We start from the raw sequence: 5,000 nt of genomic DNA, 5'->3' as shown, positions 1-5,000 counted from the left end.
GGCAGCGGGCACGTCACGCCACGAGGTCGGGGATTGCGAGGAGAGCCAACGCATGGGCGCGCGCACGGCAATTTAATGCCACGCCCACGCCAGCGTAGAGCTCTCCTCGCAATCCCCAAGCTCGGCGGTCCGCACCAGCCACGTCGGCCAGGCCTCCGACTTGCGAGCAGGGGCAGCGGCCACCGCCGCCGTGACGTCGCGGCAAGCAGACAGCCGCGCAGCAGCTGCCAGCACCTTGGCACAAGCACGGCAAATGAATGCCACGCCCACGCCGCGGATAAGCAGCCCCAACGCGCCCGACGGCTTGGAGCGGGTCCCGAAGACGGTGGCCGGAATCGGGTCGTCGCCGGCCGGAAAACGGGTCATCGATGCCGGCAATACTTCGGGCCATGAGGCCCCCCACCTTAGTCCGAGTTTAGCAACAGCCCACATATCCCCCGCGGCAGGCCTATGGGCGCCAGGCCAGCGCGCCCCATGGCCAGTCAGGGGGCACCCCCCTAAAGAGCAATAAGTGTCATTGAAGCTCTGGCAGGGGGAGACACTACTAGGTCCCAGCTGTCACCCCCCCTCTAAAAAATTCATTTCTTGGTATTTTGAGCTGAAATTTTGCACAGAGGTTGGCAAAAATCCAATCCAACTTTATTAATTTTTCCAGAATTTTTCGAGGTCGGGAAGTATTTTTTTTTATTTTCCTACCATTAAAAATCGAGGAAATCGGAAAAAATAGGAACCGGCTCGGAATGACCCCAAATTCAGTGGGCAGCCTCATAAAAATATGGCTGATTTTACTGGATTGATTTCATGTGGAAAGCACGACGTTTTGTTGTAGGAATGCGGGAACCCCGGCGGCTCGCCTGCCGCGGCCAGCGACGTCGGGCTGGCCCCTGCAGCGCCTAGCCTCTCCCACGCGGGGGGCAGGCCAGAGCGCGGGGGGCCAGGGCCCGAAGGCAGCCCCCCCGCGGGCGAGAGAGCAAGCCAGCAGGGGCTGTCCGCGCGTCGCGCAGCGCGGCATGGCTGCGGGGGCCGCGCGCGCGCGCCCAAGCGCCCAAGGGCCCCCAAGGGCCCCAGGCCCTCAGGCCCCAGCGCCCCAGCGCCCAGCGCGGGCGGGCGCGCGCGCGCGTGTGGTCTTTGAGGGGCGCCGGCCTGGTGGCTCCCTAAAGAGCAATAAGTGTCATTGCAGCTCTGGCAGGGGGAGACACTACTAGGTCCCAGCTGTCACCCCCCCTCTAAAAAATTCATTTCTTGGTATTTTGAGCTGAAATTTTGCACAGAGGTTGGCAAAAATCCAATCCACCTTCATTAATTTTCCCAGAATTTTTCGAGGTCGGGAAGTATTTGTTTTAATTTTCCTACCATTAGAAATCGAGTAAATCCGCAAAACTAGGAACCGGCCCGGAATGACCCCAAATTCAGTGGGCAGCCTCATAAAAATATGGCTGATTTTACTGGATTGGTTTCATGTGGAAAGCACGACGTTTTCTTGTAGGAATGCGGGAACCCCGGCAGCTCGCCTGCCGCGGCCAGCGACGTCGGGGACGCTGGCCTGCGCTGTCGAGCCCGCGAGGGCTGTCTCCGCGGCAGGCCCCCCCTGAACGGGGCACGACAGGCCACCGCGCTGGCTCGTCCAGCGTCGACAGTCCCTCGTCCAGGTTTCAGATCGCGCCAAGTCGAACCCATGACCTGCTCAAGCCATCGTGCGCTGCCGAATTCGCATCTGCGTGTAGGCTGCCATTCCACGCGGCAGCCCCTGTTTTCGTCAGCGTGCCCCCCTGACGAATTTTCCTGCCTGGCCCAGTCCAGCGTCCAGCCCCTGTTCGTCGAAAAATCTGCGCTGCCGATTTTCCACGCGGCAGCCCCTCTTTTCGTCAGCGTGCCCCCCTGACGAATTTTCCTGCCTGGCCCGGCCAGTCCAGCCCCTGTTCGTCGAAAAATCTGCGCTGCCGATTTTCCACGCGGCAGCCCCTCTTTTCGTCAGCGTGCCCCCCTGACGAATTTTCCTGCCTGGCCCGGCCGGTCCAGCATCCAGCCCCTGTTCGTCGAAAAATCTGCGCTGCCGATTTTCCACGCGGCAGCCCCTGTTTTCCTCAGCGTGCCCCCCTGACGAATGTTCGTCGAAAAATCTGCGCTGCCGATTTTCCACGCGGCAGCCCCTCTTTTCGTCAGCGTGCCCCCCTGACGAATGTTCGTCGAAAAATCTGCGCTGCCGATTTTCCACGCGGCAGCCCCTCTTTTCGTCAGCGTGCCCCCTGACGAATTTTCCTGCCTGGCCCAGTCCAGCGTCCAGCCCCTGTTCGTCGAAAAATCTGCGCTGCCGATTTTCCACGCGGCAGCCCCTCTTTTCGTCAGCGTGCCCCCCTGACGAATTTTCCTGCCTGGCCCGGCCGGTCCAGCCCCTGTTCGTCGAAAAATCTGCGCTGCCGATTTTCCACTCCGCAGCCCCTGTTTTCGTCAGCGTGCCCCCCTGACGAATTTTCCTGCCTGGCCCGGCCAGTCCAGCGCCCAGCCCCTGTTCGTCGAAAAATCTGCGCTGCCGATTTTCCCCGACGAACCTGCAGCTGCACAAATCCGCGCTGCCACTGCCCCATTGTCTGGACCAACAGTCTTTTCCATCAAGCCCTGGACTATAAATCGTCCAGACTCATCGCCAGCACCCGCTGCCGATTCTGCCGACTTTGCCGATTTCGTCGGCGCTGCCGATTCCAACACTGCCCGCCGTGCCTGAACCAGCGCTGTTTCGTCAGCGTGTCCCCTTGACGAATTTCCCTGCCTGGCCTGGACAGTCCATCTTCCAGCCCATGTTCATCGAAAAATCTGCGCTGCCGATTTCCCCGATGAACCTGCAGCTGCACAAATCTGTGCTGCCGATTTCCCCCCCTGTCGGCATGGCTGCCGCTGCCCCGATGTCCAGACCAACAGTCTTTTTTGTCGACTTTGCCGATTTTGTCCGCGCTGCCGATTCCAACACTACCCCCTGCATCCAAACCAGCATTGTTTCGTCAGCTCTTCCCCTGACGATTTTAGCCCTGTAACAAACAGTAGGCCTCCAATCCCGCCAACGGGAGCCAAGTTGATAGGGAAGAGAATTGAATGACGCGCCTGGTCCTCGCACCCCGCCACCCGAGGGGCCTTTTTCCCGGCAGCCTCTGAAAAACTCTAGCTTTCACGGTCCTCGCCGCCCCTCACCACCATGGCAGGCCTCTAATCCCACCCATCAGCAGTTGTAGCCGATAGGGCAGTGATTTGAATGACGCGTCGCGGGCCTCCGGGTCATCTCACCCGGCCATTAATTGGAGCGTTTTTGGCTGGCCGAGGATGGGGGGATGGATCTCTTCTTCCGAAAAAGCAAACAGTACATCGGGAGTTATGTTGACGGGGCATGGAATTGAATGACCCGTCGCGGGCCGCCGGGTCATCTCACCCGGCCATCCCGGGGAGCGTTTTTCCCGGCAGCATCGGGGAAACTCTTGCTTTCACTGCCCGCTGCCCAAGTCCCCACTCGAATCGGCCCCCCGCGCCAACAAGCCAACGCTGCCGAATCGGCAGACACTGCTGCCGAATCTGCCGACACTGCCCCGCGGGCTGCCACTGCCCCAGTGTCTAAACCAGCGGTCTTTCTCATCGAGCCTTGGACTATCCAGTCCGTCCTGACTCATCGCCAGCACCTGCTGCCGATTCTGCCGACTTTGCCGATTTTCTCGGCGCTGCCGATTCCAACACTGCGCCCACCGTGTCTGAACCAGCGCTGTTTCGTCAGCGTGTCCCCTCGACGAATTTTCCTGCCTGGCCTGGACAGTCCACCGTCCAGCCCGTGTTCGTCGAAAAATCTGCGCTGCCGATTCTGCCGACTTTGCCGATTTCGTCGGCGCTGCCGATTCCAACACTGCCCGCCGTGCCTGAACCAGCGCTGTTTCGTCAGCGTGTCCCCTCGACAAATTTTCCTGCCTGGCCTGGACAGTCCATCGCCCAGCCCATGTTCGTCGCAAAATCTGCGCTGCCGATTTTCCCCGACGAACCTGCAGCCGCACAAATCTGCGCTGCCGAATCTGCCGACACTGTCCCGCGGGCTGCCACTGCCCCAGTGTCTAAACCAGCAGTCTTTCTCGTCGAGCCTTGGACTATCCAGCCCGTCCAGACCCATCGCCAGCACCCGCTGCCGATTCTGCCGACTTTGCCGATTTCGTCGGCGCTGCCGATTCCACCACTGCCCGCCGTGCCTGAACCAGCGCTGTTTCGTCAGCGTGTCCCCTCGATGAATTTTCCTGCATGGCCCGGCCAGTCCAGCGTCCAGCCCATGTTCGTCGAAAAATCTGCGCTGCCGATTCTGCCGACTTTGCCGATTTCGTCGGCGCTGCCGATTCCAACACTGCCCGCCGTGCCTGAACCAGCGCTGTTTCGTCAGCGTGTCCCCTCGACAAATTTTCCTGCCTGGCCTGGACAGTCCACCGTCCAGCCCGTGTTCGTCGAAAAATCTGCGCTGCCGATTCTGCCGACTTTGCCGATTTCGTCGGCGCTGCCGATTCCAACACTGCCCGCCGTGCCTGAACCAGCGCTGTTTCGTCAGCGTGTCCCCTCGACAAATTTTCCTGCCTGGCCTGGACAGTCCATCGCCCAGCCCATGTTCGTCGCAAAATCTGCGCTGCCGATTTTCCCCGACGAACCTGCAGCCGCACAAATCTGCGCTGCCGAATCTGCCGACACTGTCCCGCGGGCTGCCACTGCCCCAGTGTCTAAACCAGCAGTCTTTCTCGTCGAGCCTTGGACTATCCAGCCCGTCCAGACCCATCGCCAGCACCCGCTGCCGATTCTGCCGACTTTGCCGATTTCGTCGGCGCTGCCGATTCCACCACTGCCCGCCGTGCCTGAACCAGCGCTGTTTCGTCAGCGTGTCCCCTCGATGAATTTTCCTGCATGGCCCGGCCAGTCCAGCGTCCAGCCCATGTTCGTCGAAAAATCTGCGCTGCCGATTCTGCCGACTTTGCCGATTTCGTCGGCGCTGCCGA

This window comes from Populus nigra, chromosome 2, assembly GCF_951802175.1.
Source record: "Populus nigra chromosome 2, ddPopNigr1.1, whole genome shotgun sequence".
In the NCBI taxonomy this organism is placed as follows: domain Eukaryota; kingdom Viridiplantae; phylum Streptophyta; class Magnoliopsida; order Malpighiales; family Salicaceae; genus Populus; species Populus nigra.
Note: the sequence above shows the minus strand (reverse complement) of the source record.